The sequence below is a fragment of the Leopardus geoffroyi genome, chromosome A1, assembly GCF_018350155.1.
Source record: "Leopardus geoffroyi isolate Oge1 chromosome A1, O.geoffroyi_Oge1_pat1.0, whole genome shotgun sequence".
In the NCBI taxonomy this organism is placed as follows: domain Eukaryota; kingdom Metazoa; phylum Chordata; class Mammalia; order Carnivora; family Felidae; genus Leopardus; species Leopardus geoffroyi.
In genome coordinates, this window is record NC_059326.1 from 137,085,581 (window position 1) to 137,106,087 (window position 20,507).

Genomic DNA, 20,507 nt, shown 5'->3' on the forward strand with positions numbered 1-20,507 from the left:
TGAGCAGTTAGGGTGAGCGTCCCAGGGGTGAGAAGGCCAACAGCTGCTAGCGATTTTCTCCAGTCTTTGATGAGGCAAATGCGGTTTCTGCAAGCACCTGAGTATTCCCCAAATCACACATATGTCTTGAGGTTTGAAAACTGCAGCACATTAAAGCAAAAATGGGCCTTTTTTTTTTTTTATACTAGGTTACCAATTCCATACACAGACGATCTAATTGGGAGGAAAACCCTTGTGCCTTTATTATATGAATATTTGGTCATTACTTAAAACTGTTACGTTAAATCATCAGAAAACTGAAAAGAAAATAATGTCTATTAATCTTTGCTTTGTGTTTATGTGATGGGAAGATAGTCCTGGTTTGTCCTCTTTCTGTGGACTTGGGGCTTGGGGTGAAGAGAAAGAGTTTGCTTGTTTAGCAGAAGGAAAGCCCAGACCTGTGCGTCCTGTCCTTCTGCTTCCTCCTAAAATTGTTAACCAAATGCAAGGTTCTTCTACTGCTGACTCGAGGACCTGTCAGAGGTCCGGGAATGCTGCTCTGCTATCGTCAGTACCTAAGCGAGGATGGAGAGGGCAGAGGCTCTTGGGATAGCGTTCCACATTTACTAGATCTCCGTTTGCGTTTCAACAGGTTCTGATCCCTGAATTCACATGCAGTTATAAAGGGTGTGTTGGGCCCTGGTGTGAGACTTTGTTGCTCCTATAAGAATAATCGGCTTCCAGATCAATGTGTCCTATTGAAATAGAGAGGAAAAAATGGCAGCTCCTTTCTCTGGATGTCATTTTGTCTATGGTTGGTTGTATACCCTCTGTGGAGAGAAGATTCTATTTGCAAAAAGGCTCCTTGGACTGGACCCAAATGCCAGGCTACACATGACTGTGACAGACACTGGCAGAGCCCTTCTGAGTGCACACTGGTTCTGTTTTATTCTGATCTGGTTTAAAGACCTAATGATTCCTATTTCATAGAGCTTCATAGAGCTTGATTGTAGAATTAGTTAAAAAAAAAAGGGGCGGGGACAGACATATCAGAACATGGGCCAGAATTTAATGAATTTGTTGTGTATTTTATTGTTAAGAAGGTATTTGAAAATGTATGACTAATGATGTCTGGTATCTTTAAACTGTGTGTTCTATCTTATACTAGAAGGTACTTACTTGGAAATGAGTGTTATCACTAATTATGAAACAAAAGGTATTTTGGTATATACAATTATTATTGCTTTTGTTTAATATTTGTGTTTTCAGTTGTGACATAGTATACTAATTGAGTCACTTTACTGTATTAGAATTGACATCTTTTTTTTATTTAAAAAATTTTTTTTAATGTTTATTTATTTTTGAGAGAGAGACAGAGGGTGAGTGGGGGAGGGGCAGAGGGAAAGGGAGACAGAATCCGGAGCAGCCTCCAGGCTCTGAGCAAGCTGTCAGTACAGAGCCTGATGTGAGGCTTGAACTCACAAACTGCGAGATCATGACCTGAGCCGAAGTTGGACACTTAACCGACTGAGCCAATCAGGCACCCCTAGGATTGACATTTCTAATGCAATACTAATTTCAAAAGCATATTTATTTTCAGTGTTTGCATTTTTATTTGATCACCATCGACCTTCTAAGGCAAAGAACATCGTTGAACAGAGATGATGTGTCCTTTAACATCAACAGCAGAATTGTGTCCCCCAAATGCAGAGACTTTACATATGTGCATTGTAATTTCCTCCCTATTTTAATATGATAAAAATTTTCCCCAGTTTCTGACTTGTGTATATACACACCCCACCCCTAAAATAGTAGTGTGCCTGTTCTAGAATAAAATCATTAACTCAGGAGCTTTAAAAAGGCATTGAGATCCATCCATGGACATCTTTTCCAGATCTTTAAAACAGCAGTCCCCTCTGCAAAAAGGTCCTAAGGGATGCTACCAATCTCTACAGAAGTCAAGGAGAACTAGATCTGCTTCCTCTCGGCATTCTTGAGAAATAAATCAGGTGTAGCTGCTGCTAGTTATTAATATCCCTGTCTTCTGAGCACAGGGTGCTAAGGAGAAGCCCTAGGGTGTAAAAGAAAAACACAAAAAAGCAAACTCAATGGGGATGGGGAGGGTTGAACGGAAGAGCAGGGAAAGGATGTCATCCTTGGGAGGTAATCTATCTTGAAATCAATCAACTTAAAACTCCCAGTGGACTCTACAAAAATTTTAACAAACTCCTAGAAAACCTCACTGTGTGCCACCTGCATGCTCCCCTCTTATTTCTAAAAATAGGCCCACAGACATCCATGGCACATAGGGATTCCCATGCAGGAGGCAAGAGAGATGTGAGAGCAGCAGTAATCTTGGCCAAGGACAGAGGGTAGGGGGGCTGTGGGCCCTCCCCCGGCCAATAACCTGTGACTTCTCCCAGAAAATTGCATGTTATAAGACAGTTCCCCACCGGGATGAGCAAGACAATATTCAAAGAAGAAGAACTGAAATTGTAAAATAGCCACCTCTGGGATAATCGGGAGCGTTGCTCTGGAGGCTGAGGGTATCTGGGTTTGAATTCTTGTGTTAGCAGTTTTGAGAAACTGAGCAAGTTAATTTTGGGGCTTGGTTTCCTCATCCATGGGGTTGGGATATCCTCCCCTGGGTTTTTAGAGACTTAAAACAGCATGTATGTGAAAGTGTGTTAAACCCTAGTCATTGTGGTGCTCGTGAGGCTAAGAAAGAGTGGACAGGAGGGGAGGAAAGCTGCTGGGATCAGTAGATAGACACTGACTGACAGCATCTCTCTTTTCCAAGCTGAAGCTCTTGTCCACATCTGCGTCTCTGCTTTGCAGGTCAAAACCAAGACTTGACCCATTTGCACTGAGTTGGTCTTGTCACAGCAGTGAACGTGAACCAGGCTAAAGGAGGCCATTGGGTGAGGCCAGGAAGTGTGTGTTCCCTCAGTGTGGAGATCAACCTTCTAGTTTGAGAATATTCCCCCATCTCTTCTCTGTGGATCTTTTTTCTATTGGGGAGATAGCCCTGAGCTTACATTGATAACAGATGGTGAGTGGGGACAGAAGGGATTGAGTGGTCTCCTGAGCTACTTCAGCCAGTCTGTGGGACCCTGAAGTAGCGCCCCCAGTATAAGATCAGAGGTCACCTTCCCAGGGACAGGAGGACCTGTTTGTCAAACCCTAAGTCTCCAATACAAGGATGGTGCTGAGTCAATACTGGCAAACTGACTCTTGACACTCCCGCTGGAGTGTGAGGGCATGGGCTGGGTCTGTTTTGTTTACTGCTGCATTTCCAGTGTCCATCATGGACTGACAGCTAACCTCTCTGTGCCCATATGAGAGGTTCTTGTTATAACATTCCTCCAAAGTGGGATTTTTTGCAGAGCAGAAGCTCAGTAAACTGCTATGGGATGAGAGAAGGAATGAAAAGTTCTTGTTTTTAAAGTCTCCACCTGGAACTTTTAAGTGTATCATTTTATCTCACTTTATTTAGACTGCAGGTGACTTTTTGAAACATCCCTAATCAGAGCATGAGCACACTCATAAACTCTCAGGTAGCTATTGTGGGAAGAACTCGATATATACACATTGTGTGCACTGTTGTTTATCCCCCTGAGTTTTCAAGGGCTCCTTTCTCTGAACTGTCCCTCAAATCACGGTAAACCATAAACCCTGGCTATATCCAAGATGGGAAATATATGGAAAATAATGCTAGGGAGCCATCTTCAAAGTGCCACAAAGTTCTGCAAACCACTCAGAAAACAGATGCCTGAAAGTCCAACGGGAAATAGTGGATACAAAGACAGACCCTTGGATCAAGACTGGGAAACACAGATCAAGACTAGGTAGTCACCCTGCACTCTTCTACCCAAAGGAGATGTTTGAAAAGTTAGTAGCAGTCCACTTTGTGTACTGTGAGGTAAGGGTGCAGGCTTAGAATAATGAATTGCTATGGTCAGAGAATGTTCCTGACTTTCTTCCTTGTATACTCAATCACCATAGCAAATAGGCTCTAAGTCAGGAAGCACATAGCTTGGGGAGGGATATATTGTGTCGATCTGTGTTAGAGGCGTCTGGGACTCAAGATTTCTTCTTTAGCAGGTATCATCCACAAGAGTTAGTTATGAGGAAATAGGGAATGAAAAGATGTTAAAAATAAAATCTTCTTTTGAACCATAAAGACCAATTAGAAATGCAAAGCCTAAGATGAAACTGCATTTAGTTGGGAGAAAAAAAATGCTTCTAATAATGCCCTTTAATCAGGAATTCACCTACTGCACAAAAATATAAATATTCCCCAGATAAAATTACTGGTATTTTGTGGTTCTCATTCAAATCGAAGGTCATTCCAGTAAATGCTATCAGAAGAGTCATGGTGAGTCAGCATGCCAGAGTCAGATCTATTATCTTGACTCCCTAACACTGATTTTTGTTCATCCTGAAATTCATGAAGTAATATTCTCTTGTGTTCTTTATTCCTTGAAGATTTCCACGTTTCATTGGAAAATGTTACATTTTGCTACTGGAGACACTGGCTTCCCTTTTAATTTGAGAGAGTGGCACTTTCTTATGCGGTCTGCCCTGGAGCTCTGCTGTCAACAAAGATGGAAGCAGGGAGGAGATGGGAGTTGAGGGGACATTTCAGAATAAAGAGCAGTGCTAAGAGAAACAAAGGGATAGGGAGTTGTGGGAAGGTAACAGGAAGGCGGGATGGCAGATGTATGGACTGACAACCTCTCTCTGTCCATGTGGGAGGAATGTTACAACATTCCTCCACTGTGGGATTTTATTGGATCACCTGGTTCTTTGTGAATTTTTGGTAACAAAGGGAGACTTTGAGTCTTGAAATTAAACATTCTAATGATTGAACCCCATTGTCTTAATATGTACATAGTTATATTGCTAATTTCTTCATCTGCATATATTTGGCAAATAATGAGTCAATCTTATTTTACTGTAATTGGCAGGAATAGAAGGATCTGTGTATGCAGATGCTAAATAGGGCAATATGTTCTAAAGAAGTGAATGGTCAGCCATGTCACTCCCTGGATTGTAGGATTGACAAGAAAAGGTAGTTAGATACCTGGTAGCCAGACCCCAGGTAGCCCCTTCTGGATGCCCTTGTGGCCCTTATTTAATCTATAAACCCGAGTTCCTCCTATTTTGTTATAAAAAGTAATCCATCAACCCACAGCATGAGCTGAGTCTTCTAGGGGGTCAGAAAATATTCATTGGTAATGAGACCTGTCTACATGTGAAATAGTTAATCAAACTCACATAATTTACTTTTTTAAGTTCCTAAATATATCACCAAGACATTACATAGTTAAAGTCAAGTTTAGTTTTTCTTTTTCTTTTTTTAAATGTTTATTTTTGAGAGAGACAGAGCATGAGTGGGGAAGGGGCAGAGAGAGAGGGAGACACAGAATCCGAAGCAGGCTCCAGGCTCTGAGCTGTCAGCACAGAGCCCAACATGGGGCTTGAACCCACGAGCCTTGAGATCATGACCTGAGCGGAAGTCAGATGCCCAACCAACTGAGCCCCCAGGCACCCCTCAAGTTTAGTTTTACAATGTTTAAATTGTCCATGCTAGTTTTGCATTTATTACCCCCCCACACACACATGTATTTTTTAAAGAGGCCTTATTAAAATAACGACAACAAAGTCTGGTACTAACTTGCACAGATTAAATAGATGTGGGACAAATAAATAAATAAATAGATGTGGGTTTCAGTTAAGAAAGTGTTCAATGCCTAGGTCAAATTTCTGGAAAGCAGGAATGAATATAATTACTTGAGCCCTGGAACAGCTGCTAGGGTGTTGGGGTTATCTCTGCCCTCGTGACCCATTTAAAGGAAGGAAATGAATTGTAGATGTGACTTAGCAGTTCTCTTTCCCAGCCCTCAGAGCTAGTATATCTCTTGTGGATAGGGCCCTAACTGAAATGTTAAAAATTTTCTCCTACTTTCTTTTGGGTGAAATGTCTTTAGAATACATGTCAATTTTTTTTTTTTTTTTTTTTTTGCTTTTATGATCATAGGTCGAGTACACTTGATATACCTACTCTCAGCTAAGCAAATATACACATGAATGTTAGAAAGCTTCATTTTGTCTATCTCTGGGGAATGACAGCATATTTGGTTAGGTAGGCCTTAGAATGGGTAGCTATTGCCAGAAAATATGACCATCTGGCATCAAAAGTGGTAAGAATTAACATGTAATAAATGAGATTAGCCATTGATGGAGAAGGAACCTATCTTCAAAGTAGAACTTGAGGCAGTATTTTTGGGAGAGGGGAGGGAAGAACTGTTTTGTACCTTGATTGTGGTGCTGGTTACACAACTATGTATTTGTCAAAACTCCTAAAACTCAAATGAATTTTACTGTATGTAATTTAAAAATAAGATTAAAAATATTTTTTAAAAATGCCAAAAAATGCTGCTCTGAGCATTACTATAAAAAAGAGTAATGGAGGATATTTGAGAAATATTCAACAATAGTCAAGGAAACCAGACTCCACCCTCTAATCAAGTCTTATCTTTGTAATGCATCTAATAACATGCATATGGTATATGAAGAGGGGAGCTTTGTTGTAAGTATTTGATGATCTTAGTTACTGCTCTTTCCAAAGGGGAGACTCAGAATATGGCCAATATACCAGTTTTTTTTTACTTTGTTTTGTTTTGTATGCTATTCAGCAAGAATATTATAGGGGCACAGACGGTGTTTTAAGTTATCCTTCAAGGTCTAATCTGAGGCCCTGATTGCATATTCAGTAAAGAATCTTCTGTAATTTCTCCAACATTTTTGAAATGTAAAGTCTACTGTCAGTAGACAAGATCAGTCTGGTCATTAGGAAATATATTTCGGGGTGCCTGGGTGGCTCAGTCGGTTGAGGGCCGACTTCGGCTCAGGTCATGATCTCGTGGTGCGTGAGTTCAAACCCCACGTCGGGCTCTGTGCTGACTGCTCAGAGCCTGGAGCCTGTTTCCGATTCTGTGTCTCCCTCTCTCTCTGACCCTCCCCCGTTCATGCTCTGTCTCTCTCTGTCTCAAAAATAAATAAACGTTAAAAAAAAAAAAAAAAAAGGAAATATATTTCTACCCTTTGTAAGTCAATAGATTGGTATTGACATTCGGGTCCATAGGTTACTCTCGTGAATGAACCATATCTTCTAAGAGTGAGTGCTCTACAGGAGGCAGAGAGAACCTCACCTACTGGTGGCTTTATGGAGACTTACAGGTGAAACTTTCCTTTCTAGCAGAGCTGGAAGAAAATTCTTCACTTCTCTGATATTTATCACATTTGTCTGATGTTTTACTCATTGACTAGTTCCTGTGCTGCTAGTCAGCTTTCTGTGTAGGTAGGTATTTTATATTTCTGACACAATCTGGTCAGAGAGTCAGAAACTTGCCTGGTACCTTATCTATTGTTGGGATCCAGCGATTGTGTGGGAATTTATCAGACAAGTCCCATGCTCTAGCTTGCTCTTCTTCCCTGATTCCAAGCAGAATTTGGTGTTACCTGAAAGAAGGAATAACTGGTTGACTTGCCCTGGCCTAAGTCCAGCCCAGGTCAACTTCACATCAATAAGCTGCCAAGAACAACTGTGGTGAGGAAGGTGGTTTAGCTAAGGTGTAGCAATGACTAGAGTTTTGCTTTTCAGAAAGCACGCCCCCCCCCACCTTGTTTCATCCTGTTATGCCATCCTTAGCCTATGTGCACCGTATTCCTTTGACCTGGAAGGTGACACTGAAATAATATGAATGAATTTGAGAGGGCTCTGGAAATGCCCATTGATCAAATGCTACAGAGGGTATGTGTCACCATAGAGTAGAACATGCCCACATTCTAACAAACAATATCCTAGAAAGGAGGGGCATAAGAATTTCTCTCAGTTTTTCCACAATTGCAAGTTCCCCCATGATTCTCTGGGCAAATGCCCATTAGTCTCGTGGAAATGCCTATCCTAATGGGCAGAGGGGTCTTTGATTTCACCTTTTCTTTTTATTTTTATGTGGAAAAAAATCCTGCTCTATTTCCATCTTCTAATGAGTGATCCCTTTTGATCCTGGATACCAGTTTTCCCCTCAAGGTCTTCTCATTGCCCTGCTTCATGTTGATTTTTCTGTTGATTCTGCTCACTAAAAGCATTCTTGGAAAATGCAGTATATACATTTATCACCTCATGTACTTGTACCTATAGCCTGTCTCTTGAAGGAAATACAAGAATCTGGTAATACTTGTTGCCTCTGAGGAGGAAGACTGTATAGCTGGTAGAGGAAGGCTTGGGAATCCAGCATTCGAGTTACCAATTCAGGATGGAGCATTGCTGTCATAATCTGTAGGACGGTGCCCTGTGGGTGTAACGTTCTCTGGGTGGAGAGGAATCTTTTAATTATATACCCTTCAACTATATTTTTGCACACTGTGACTGAGCTATTCAAATACTTGCATTAATAAAATAAAAATACATATTGACTTTGAAACAGCAGACATTCAGACAAAATAAGACTTGGGATCCCCTTCTTTTTGAGTGCTGAAGAATTATTTTGAAACATTTCTTTGGACTCTTCAAGTTTTCTACCCAAGATCCCTGGTGCCCCTGGAATAGTTAACCCTGGTTTATATTTGGGCATGCATCTTTTTGACCCAGGCAAATAAAGCAACTGCCAAGACTCAGACTTGGAGAAGCCTCCTCAAAGGTGTCACTCAGCAAACTGCTTCAGGTGCTTCCTATGTGCCTGCACTGTGTGGAAGCCAGAGGATTATGTCTAATAAACCAAATGCTAACTTAAAAGTACTCACTATCTGGGAGAAGAAACTGACAGATATATGTGGAGAAAAATATTCTAGGAGCTACAATGGAGGATCCTTGAACTGACAGGTTGATTAGCTGATGAGAGAACAAGAAGCCGAATGACATTTTCTTTCAAGGGATGCCTGGGCGGCTCAGTTGGTTAAGTGTCCAACTCTTGATTCTGGCTCAGGTCATGATCTCAAGGTTTGTGGGATTGAGACCTGCATCGGGCTCTGCACTGACAGTACAGAGATTCTTTCTCCTGCTGTCTCTTGCCCCTGCCCTGCTCACTCTGTCTCCATCTACCTCCCTCCCTCTCTCCCTCTCTCTCTCTCTCTCTCTCTCTCTCTCTCTCAAAATAAATAAATAAAATTTATTCTTATTTATTTTTTTTAATGTTTATTTTTGAGAGAGAGCCCATGGGTGGGGGTGGGACAGAGAGAGAGTAGGGGACAGAGGATCCAAAGTGGGCTCTGCACTGACAGCAGTGAGCCCGATATGGGACTTGAACTCACAAACCGCGAGATCATTCCCTGAGCCGAAGTTGGATGCTCAACTGATGGAGCCACCCAGGTGCTCCAATCTTAAAAAATATTTTCTTTCAAGGGAAACCCTCTTATACTGTTGGTGGCAATGCAAACTGGTGCAGCCACTCTGGAAAACAGTATGGAGGTTCCTCAAAAAGTTAAAAGTAGAACTACCCTACGACCCAGCAATTGCACTACTCGATATTTACCCAAAGGATACAAAAATACCAATGAAAAAAACACCGGCACATGCACCCCAATGTTTATAGCAGCATTATCAACTATAGCCAAATTATGGAAAAAGCCCAAATGTCTGATGATTGATGAATGGCTAAAGAAGATATGGTGTGTGTGTACACACACACACACACACACAAAATGGAATATTAGCCATAAAAAAGAATGAAATCTTGCCATTTGCAATGATGTGGTTGGAGCTAAAGTGTATTTTCCTAAGCGAAATTAGTTGGATGAAGACAAATACCATATGAATTCACTCATATTAGGAGTTAAAGAAATGACGCAGATGAATATAGACGAAGGGGAAAAAAGAGGGAGGCAAACCATAAGAGACTCTTAACTAGAAAGAACAGACTTGAGGGTTGCTGGAGGAGAAGTGGGTGGGGGATGGGCCAAATGGGTGATGGGTATTAAGGAGGGCGCTTGTGATGAGCATTGGGTGTTCTGATGTAAGTGATGAATCACTAAATTCTACTTCTGAAACTAATGTTACAGTGTATGTCAATTAGCTAGAATTTAGATAAAAACTTAAAAAATATTTTCTTTGAAGATAGTCCTCTATTTCCTTTTTTATCATTAAAACTTCAATTAGAGTAACATGAAACAGATGAAGGAGTATCTGTGGATGTGAGGAAAACCTTCCCTCTCCCCAACCAGTGCCCCAGCCTTCCCTATCATGTATCCTGCAGAGCAGATGAAGACTTTGGTGACTTGAAAAGTGGGCTGACCTTTAATTAGCTTCACCAAGAAAAGCAGGTGTATATAAGACAAAAATAAATTACACTCAACCTTGGAAGTTCAGATAAAGATGAGTCTGATGTGAAGATTCACAGTAATTACAGAGTCACACACTGCAAATACGACTAATCCAGTTTCTCCATTCCACCCATCCCTGAGTTTTTCCTTGGCTCCTTCCCCAGTGCTGAGAAGCAACTTTGGGATGCTAAGGGTGAGACCCTTCGATTTGGGGCAATGTCAGGTCCTCCCCCAGTAATTACTGTGTAATTAAGTTGTGTAAAAGCTTCCAGGGTAAAAGTCAAATCCTACTTATGCCACTGCAGAATCATAACATGTCAAAGCACAGGCATGCTCCAGCCCTCAACTGGAGGAGCCCTCCAGTCCTCTCAACTCCCCTGGTTTGTGCCTCCAGTGACCTGCTTCCCCACAACACTGTCATCCCCTTGTAGTCCAGAATAATTCCTAAACTTTTCTGAGTCTTCACTGCTTTGTGAAATTACTGGGGCTTATTAACATATTTAAGTGATAAAATTTCAAATTGTACTAGTTTTCTAGTCGTAAAATGATCTTGTTCTGTTTGGTAGCACAAACAAGTAGATAAAACTACAGAAAAGTCGTGGAATTCTTTCTTTGTACTCTTTCCCTTCTACCTCCCTTCTAACAAATAGGCAGAACGCTTTGTTACTGTTTAGGATTAGTCATCAAAAGAAACAATTTGTTTTCAGATCTGGTTCATCTTGCTTTTTAATCACAAATGTATTTTATATTCTAATCTGTTCTAATAATCTGTTATGTGTTGTCATTTAGAGAGTCATCCTGGAGAGCAATGCTTATTTACATTCCGAGGAAGGAGTACATTCATATTAGAATCCATAATTTGATTATAACTCATTTTTTTTGCATACCTTGGGTGCTTATTACTTTAAAATGTAAAAATACTCCAGGATTTGTAATTGCCTCAATATATCTCCTTCTACCATTTTTCTTTGTTAATTTCTCCATTTAATAAGTTTTCTCCCATACACCCTAAATGCTAACTTTATGTAAAAAAATAAGGAAGAAAGGGAGGAAGTGAAGGAGGGAGGGAGGAAACCAAGAAGTCACCCTACCAACACCTTGCACATGGACCATGCATTTTGGGGTGATTATTAGAAAATCTTGTTCACTATTCCTTAGAAATGACTCTTAGCTTCTTTGTTTCCGTTCCTAGATCTAGGACTATAGTTCAAGTGCCCACTTTACTCCTAGGTTACTTTCAACAGTTTCCATCCAATCTTTCAGACCTTTTTTCTCCATCTTTAAAAATTTCTTGAATACCAGTGTCACATCCATCTTCTAAAAAGTCATCACTTTTTCTAAGACAACACTGTTCAGGAACCTTACAACAGTAGAATATAGATACTGCTATACATAATCTGTAGAATTTGCTAATTGCTATTTCAATATTCATTCCTCCTCCTTCCTTTAGAAAGGATTTCTAAAGGAAATACAGGTTTTTGCTTGCGGTGACAATGTGCCCAGACAAAACACTAGTCTTTTCAGACTAACCCCTTCAGTTAGGGGTTGCCTTGTACCACAGTTCTGACCAGTGAGATATAAGCAGCCAGCTGCTAGGGATTTCAGAGAAACCCTTTTGCATTTCTAATGTGGAAACCACTTGCTTTATCTTTTCCTTTTTTTTCTTTTTTCTGCCTGGAATATGGATAGGAGACTGGAAGTGGAATAGTCATAATGCAACCATGGAGCAACCAGGTTAATGACAATGCTTTCCACAGAGTGTAGTAGAGGGGAAGAGGGAAATTTTCAGTATGAAACTCGTACTCTGTTGCTGGCTATCTTGTTATTAGATAAAATGAGTCCTTTACTTGGTTAAGAAAATGTATTCAGAGTTCTATGGCTTATAACTAAACACAGTCCCCACCTGATGCACAGAGCAATGTAAACTCTTCTCCCTGACTCTCAGGTCCTTTAGAACAGATCCAGTGCAATTCCCCTTCTCACTAAAATCGTCTCAACCCCAGTGAGACCAGGTTTTCACTCTTCTGTACATGGAGCAAACTGATTTCTACCTCTCTGTCTTTGTTTAGACTGGTCAGCCATCCAGGAATATTCTTTCCATTGATCCATTCCATCCTTCCAGGCTGAAGTTAAGTTCAGCTTCTTCCTGGAAACCTTTCCACCCTACTCTTATGCCCAGTTACTTTCCCCTTCTTTCACATCCTATTGTATCGCCCCACTCAATCCTGAGTTAAATACAGGTTTTTTTCTTTGCTTATTGCACTCTGGTTCTTTCATGCTTAGGTTTTGTTTTCCCATAAGCTCCCTTCGGCCTGGATCCGTACTCTTCTGTCTGCCATTGTGCCTTGCATGGTAGTGATTGCCATGAAATTACTTAATACAGAGCTCTTGCCTGGTTGGGATTCTTATTATGCACTGTTGTATCTACTTTTTAAAGAAATTTTTTTTTCAATTTTTTTAATGTTTATTCATTTTTGAGAGAGACACAGAGTGCAAGTGGGGGAGGGGCAGAGAGAGGGAGACACAGAATCCAAAGCAGGCTCCAGGCTCTGAGCTGTCAGCACAGAGCCTACCTGGAGCTCAAACTCACAAACTGTGAGATCATGACCTGAGGCGAAGTCGGACACTTAACCAACTGAGCCACGCAGGCACTCCTGTGTCTGGTTTTTAAAACACGTTTGTCTATGGCTTTAAGAGGACACGTGAATTTAGGCTGTATTTCTGTCTAGTAAGTTAGTATTCCCATAGGCTGCCAATTCAGAATCAGTATGAATTTGCCAGTTGGAGAAAGTTGCAGCAGCAAACATTGTCATTGTGGATTGTTGCTGTGATCATTGTGTTGAAGTCACACATTGTTGACAGAGCATTTGCGGGCATTGGAGATCACTCTCCAGGCCTTTAAATCTAGGTTTCAGCATCAGGAAGATGTGAGATGAGGACTCTTGGAGCCCATTTCTGCCTGCCTTACGAGGACTACAAAGGCCAGTTAAAACACTCCGTTTGGGTGAAGGGCCACACATCTGCTGTCGAGCTCCTCTGTTGAGCTGGGCTGCCACAGTGGGTGAAGCCAGCCCAATACTCTACTTAGAGGGTGGCATTCCTGGTCTTCCACTGAATGCAAGGAAAGAAAGGAGGGGGAAGAGGGGAAAACAGCATCTTTGATTAAGCCTTTGGGGATTTAGTTACTCTTCTATGAATTGGAAATAATCACTGGACTTATGTCATGGACAGTTTTGTATTCTTCCTTGGACACTTCAACTGTGAAAAACAAAAAGGACATCAGCACAGGGAGGGGGTTCCAAATTCAGAACTGAAGTTCATTGTAATTTCTCACTTTTCTATTTTAATTTTTCTTCAATGAGATATCACCACATTAATATACTGGCTTTCTGTCTGAAACATACACATATATGCATGCATACACCCACAAGCCATGCAAAGCTATATTTTATACAAGTTGTTAAATTTTGTGTGTTATATTAACAAATATAGCCATTATGGAAATATGTATGGAGGTTCCTCAAGAAATTAAAAATAGAACTACCATATGATCAGCAATTCCACTTCTGAGTATATATCCAAAGGAAAAAAAACGTTATCTTGAAGAGATAACTACACTCCCATGTTTACTGCAGCATAATTCACAATAGTCAAGAGGTGGAAACAACCCAAGTGTCTGTCAATGGATGAATGAATCAAGAGCATATATACAGTAGAATATTATTCAGCCTTAAAAAAGAAGGAATCCTGGCATTTGTGACAACATAAATGCACCTTGAGTGCATTATGCTAAGTGAAATAAGATAAATAAGAAAGAAACAAGATAAATACGGCATGATATCACTCGCATGTGGAAATCTAAAGAAAAAAAATTGAACTCATACAGAGAGTGAAGAAGTGGTTGTCAGGGGCTGGGGTGTAGGGGAAATAGAGGGAGGCTGATAAAAGTGTATAAACTTTCAGTTATGAGATGAAAAATCTGAGCATCCAATGTAAAACATGGTGGCTGTACCTGATAACACTGTACTGTATATTTGAAATTTTCTAAAAGAGTAAAACTTAAATGTACTCACCAAAAAAAGAGGGGGGGACATAAATATGTGGGGTAATGCATGTGTTAGTTAACTAGTTGGGGGAATCCTTTCACAATGTATATGTGCATCCAGTCATCACATTGTTTAAATATTTTAGAATTTTGTTTGCCAATTTTACCTCAGTAAAGCCAGAAAAAAATGGGGAATTCTCTTCAAAGATAAAGTCCTCCTAATCCCTTAAAACATTGGCATGAGTGTGTATTATAGAATAACAATCCCTAGTATAAGAAATTGCAATGGCTTTGTTATTTGGTGTATTAATCTCTATTTTAAAAATTTTTTATTAGCAAAACAAGCAAATAAAAATGATAGGGAACATGAAATAATTGTCTTTTGGGACAGACCTTGGGGAAGATGCCCACAGGACCCATTCATAAATGTCTGTGAGTTACTTTGGGGGCACTCTGAGGAGTCTCGGTGTTGTTTAGTAGAAACCTACCAGGCAGTCTTGACAGAAAAGAACAGAGTCGAAGCTTATGAGCAGCAACACTGGGGCTTGCAGGACTCACACGATTCCTTGAGGCCTCAAGGGCTCAGGAGTGACCTCCAGGCTGCCTCCATAAATTGATCTCTGATGTATCTGTTGCTCACCTCAGGCAAGGCCCATGGCGGTGAGGAAAGAAGGGACTCTTCTGCAAAGATATATAAGATGCAGTGCCTTTCTTTTGCGAGCTTGCCACCTAGTTGAGGAAACAAGCTAGAGTCGGCAGGATCACAGATTGTCTGAGTTGGAGGGGACGTAAAAAGTCTAAAACATAAGCCACATTATAAGTTTCTTAACCATTTGGGGTTCTTGGTTTCCACATTTATGAAATGGGCTGATGTTGCCTACCTTAGTAGAGAATTGAATGAGATCACGTATCTTGTGGAGAGCCTGCCAATAATAAGTGTAGTTCAATCTGCTTTTAGTATTATCATTATTGTAAAGTCAGCAAGTTGTGTTCAATAAATGATGCTGATGATAGGATATCACTTCAAAGTGGAGCCATGAATTAATAGAGGGTGGAAGGGGAAAGAAGGAGGGGGAATGCTGTCAGTAAGTAACTGAGGAGAAGGTATGCCCTGTGAGGCTGCTTCTGGTTATAGTAATGGGCCTGGGCTATCCAGAGAGTGTCTCCAATGGTGAGTCAGTCTATAAAAACTGGGCTCAGGGGACACAGTGACACCACTTGTCCTGAACAAGAAGAAGACATTTAACCACAGCCCGTCCCTAGCCCTGAGTGCCAATAGAGCTTAATACAAGCAAAGAAGTAAAGTATGACCCCACAGTGATGGTGCCTGCATCATTTAAAGTTACATGATCTCCCATCCTCCAGCTTTTCACAGCCCCAAGCTTTATTTTCCAGTGTACTATCAGAAAAAAACCTTTGCCATTCATTTATTCTCTGTTTTGCCCCAGTGGACCATAAACTCCATGAGACTAGGTCCTTGCCTGTTCTATTCACTGTTGTACCCACCTAGAAGAGTACCCTGCCCATAGTAGGTTAGCACGTTGGAATCACCTGGGAGCTTTTAAATGTACAATACCCACCCACCCCCAACACCTAAAAACAATGCCATGCCTAGACCCCTCCCCAGATCTAAATTACACCAGCATCTCTGGAGGTGGGGACCCAGCATTGGTGTATTTCAAGAGCTCTGTGGGTGATTCTTACAGCCACCCAAGATTAAGAATTATTTGAGGGAGGTTTGCGATAAAGCTCTGTTGAGTATAAATGAAAGAATGTATACAATAAGGGAAAGGTGAGTGGGCATAGGGTGGTAGAGGAAGGATTCTGATGGGAGAAGCCCTGTGACATCCTCTTTCTGCCACATAACAAGGCTACTAGAAATGGGTCTATGGGTAATAAGATTCTTCTCTACGACAAGGTTGAGTTGATGAGGCATAACGCATGCAATGGCCATTTTGGAGTCCATGTAATCCACAAAGGGAAGCATCCTGAGCACGTCATGCTGTACCTGGTGGTGGTGGGGTACCACCAGTGCACCATTTGAGTACATATGAGTTTTAGGCTAGAGAATCTTCCCCACCACTTTTTTCCTCCCAAGCCCCAACCTACCCCCAAGGTCCTGCCTTGCTACCTGCTAAGAAGCTGGGCTGCAGATATGGTCCCCACTAAGGGATGGCTCTTCTTGGCTCTGCTAACCTGCAAAGCTTGACAATGAGGAAGGAGCTCAAGAAGGTTTTCTCCCTGCATGACTATGATACTTCTGAAAGGTTGAGCTGTGGGATTTTTTTTTTCTCACTTCTCTCTTGGAAATCACCTCCATATGCTGATTGGACTGTAGGATAAGACTTCTTCTTTACATTGAGAAATCATTTCCCATTATATTTAGGAAGCAAAGTGGAGCTGCTGTTTTTCAGCTTCCTTAGTGACTTTTAATGCCATTTGTCAAGTTTGGTTGTCTTTGAAAAAAAATATTTTTTTGTTTTTGTACAATAAATGACTAAGTGCAGAGTCTTCCCTTGTACTTTGATTGGGAGTTCACACCTTTTAGAATATCCAGCGCATATTTTTAGAAAGAAACGACTGATACTATTGACATTTAATTCCATTAAAATGCTTCATCCAATTTCCCCTGCCCCATATAGGATACACAGGTTACTGGAAAATATTCAGTGACACTAATCCAAATGTCTATATTAGGTGTGGAGGAAAGGTAGAGTAATGCTTTTAATATCCCAGAAGCTGAGCTAATGACATCGAAATGGCTGATGTTTAGAAAGCCATTGTGGCAGGAAAAGGTGACTATTTTAGGTGCTGTTGATATCTGCAGTGGGTGGGGGAGTGGTCTTTGAAACTGGGGTTGAACAAGCAGGTTTTTATTCCTGGGTCATTGTGAGTTTTACACAAAGGGCTTTGCTATAAATCAATGCTACTAATAGTAAAATAATGCCCATAATTAACTGAGGACTCACCACATACAAGGTTTTTAACGTGGATTATCTTGTTCAATTACTACTATTATTAATCCCACAGATAGGGAATCCCACAGAGGCATTGTAAGTATAAATTATTTGTCTAAGGTCACATAGCCTGAAAGTAGCAGCTCTTAGCCAGGTGTTGGTAGACTTTTACTGTAAGAGTCAGAGAGTAAATATTTTTGGCTTTGTGAGGCCTACAGTCTCTGTTGCAACTATTCAACCTATTATTGTAAAGAAAGCAGCCATAGTAGCCATGTAAACAAATGGGAGTGGCTGTGTTCCAATAAAACTTTATATACAAAAACAGATGGTGGGCTGGATTTGGCCTCAGGGCTGTCGTTTGCTAACTCCTACTCTTAGCCATGACACTAAGCTCTCTTCTGAGGCCTGTTGCGGGATTCTTCTGTTCTAATAACCCTCTTTCAAGATCTTTTACATTTACATATGGGCTATTGCAAACACTAATCAAGCCTACTTACACAAAGCCCTACTGGGCAAATAATTGAATTTTTTGATGAATCCTAATCCTCATTGCCAGCAGCACTCTAAATGTTATGATAGGAAAGGGCTTTTAGATGAGTGGGATTATAAACCACGCAAGGACTCTTCAGAGGAAAGCTTCCAAGTGCATCTTAGCTCTCCAGAGTTTGTGAGCTGGCAGAGTAGAAGAGGAGTTAGGTTTTCGCAGCACCCACTCTGCGCCAGGCGCTGTGCAGGGCTCTGCGTGCTCTTCCAGTTCTCGAGAGTGTCTTTATGTAGTACTCCTTCCATGCAAGTTTCAAGGCGGCACTCAAAAATATACAATACCAACAAGATAAGAGAACTAAAGAAGATGGGGCATTACATAACTTAATCCTCACATCAATCCTGCGAGACCATTATTCCTTAGAGATGAGAAATAGAAGCTCAGAGGAGAAGTTACTTGCCTGAGGCCAAAGAACAAATAAGTGGCTGAGTTGACATTTCATCCCAGATGTGACCAGTTTCTTTGCCTGTACACCTTCTGTTAGGTCACACTGCCCGCTTCACAGTAGACTGTACCCCTTAACTTGCTTCGAAACTCAATCACAGACTCACTTAAGTTTGGAAAGTCAGTTAAGTTTAATACTGTATTTACTCCTTTCTCTAGAAAGGGTATTTTCTCTAGAAAATAGAAATATTTCTCTAGAAATAGAAAGGGTATTTTCTCTAGAATATAGAAATATTTTCTCTAGAAAATAGAAAGTATTTTCTCTAGAAAATACCCTTTCTAGAGAAAGGTATACCGTTTCTCTGATATACCCCACGTGCTTCACAGAGTTGCTGTAATAATCAAACATGGTAGTGCAGGTGAAGGAAGGATCCTTGCAAAGGGTGAAACACACTGTAGATGTGTAGTAGTGTTATCTATCAGGGAACTGGTTGTAGTTCTGGTGAGGCAGGCCCCTTCCCCTCCTTACCACACTGCTGACCACTGAAAGTATTCCCCTGCACCCAGGGGACCCTGGCCACTGAATCATTCAGATTGCCCAGGTCTGGGAAGGAACTGGTCCCCAAAAATCCCCTGAAATCAACCCAAAGTCCAGGAACTTGGAAAAGGTTATAGAATAGTCATCCAATTTCTAATCACATAAGTGACTCTTATAAGCACACATATTAAGTGTCATTGCTATGCCTCCCCACACTGTATTCATCCTATTTCTATTCCTCTAGTTTCAGAATGGACTTTTTACCCTCAAGATGAGTGTAAATTCAACCAGATCTTCCAGACTGATCCCCTGCCCAGTTGTTTCAACAACGTGGTAGGGAGCAGTGGTACCTGCTTCATTCAAAGCCTGGAGCTCCACCTCACTGGGGGGAGGCTTGCATGTGTCTTTGCTCTGAACTTGTGACTATTTATTTATTTATTTATGGTTATTTATTTATTTTGAGAGAGTCAGACGGTGAGCATGAGTGGGGGAGGGACAGAGAGAAAGGTGAGAGAGAATCCCAAGCAGGCTCCACACTGTCAGCGTGAGCTGGATGTGGGGCTCCATCCAACGAACCATGAGGTCACGACCTGAGCAGAAACCAAGAGTGGGATACTCAACCGACTGAGCCACCCAGGTGCCCCAAACCTGTGACCTTTTAAAACTCTTGGCTAAAACAGCTTGAAAAGTTTGAAAATAATTTGATTATACAAGGAGAAAAATTCCTGTATGTCAAAAATCATGTAAAATTCAAAAAGAAATGGCAGACTGGAAAAATAATTGCAACATATGACAGAGAAACAATATTACCTCATACCGAAGAACTTCTACAAATCAGTCACAAACGTGACTACTTAAAGTGGAAAACTGGGCAAAAGCCATCAAAAGGGAATGCACATGAATAGTTCTAAAGACAGATTTAAAACCAACAAAAAAAATTTTTTGAGCTAGTTTCAAGTAACACCAGACACCCAATTCTCATGGAATCACCAGTAATAGAAATGTTTTGACAAATCATACAGTATCATATCTGGCATGTGTGTAATCTCTGTATAAACCCACACCTGCCTGAGGCAGTTTAGGTGATTGAAGAGAATGATACCAGAAACAAGGATTGGACTGAGTTTCAGATTTAAAGTTTATGAAAACACCATATACAAGTATAACCAATATTTCATCACTGATATTTTTGACACAGGGGGAAACATATATATATATATGTATATATATATATATATATATATATATATATATATATATATATGTGTGTATATATATATATATATATATATACACACACACACACATATATGTATATATTTGCATATATATGCATATATATTTGCAGAGAGAGAGAGAGGAAAATAGAAGCAGCCTCACAAACTCTTGTCTTGCAACAATGTCTGGAATTGAAGTATACAAGGCCTGAGGCTCATCTAAGGCTAAATTCACACAGGGAGAAAATCCATTCATGAAACTAAATCATCCTAATGCAGATGACATTTCATGAGTAGAGAGTACAACCAAAGTGTGAAGGACAGTTTCCAAATCAGTGCAAAAGTGTGAAGAAATAGCTGGATCTAAAGTGAGTAAGAATTGTGTGACAAATTGATGAGGTGGTGAGGAAAAGCCAATTAAGATACTGACAGGCTTACTCTGAAAGTCTGAATGGTACAGGACTGAATTCGGAAGATTCTGGGTAAAGATTATTTCCTTGGAAGGATTAGCAAAAGA

The 20,507-nt window shown here is 40.7% G+C and overlaps 1 protein-coding gene across 3 annotated transcripts in view; it reads right to left on the reverse strand.

Moving 5' to 3' along the window:
* The window catches only part of ZNF366 (zinc finger protein 366), a 71,009-nt gene that overhangs the window by 21,583 nt on the left and 28,919 nt on the right, over positions 1–20,507 (reverse strand). The window contains exon 2 of one of the 3 annotated variants that reach the window (XM_045446665.1): positions 7,404–7,506. The exons of the other annotated variants lie outside the window; for them this stretch is intronic. The gene's annotated coding sequence lies outside the window, so the exon portion shown is untranslated. The remainder of the gene's footprint in view (positions 1–7,403; positions 7,507–20,507) is intronic. 3 annotated transcript variants of the gene reach the window in all.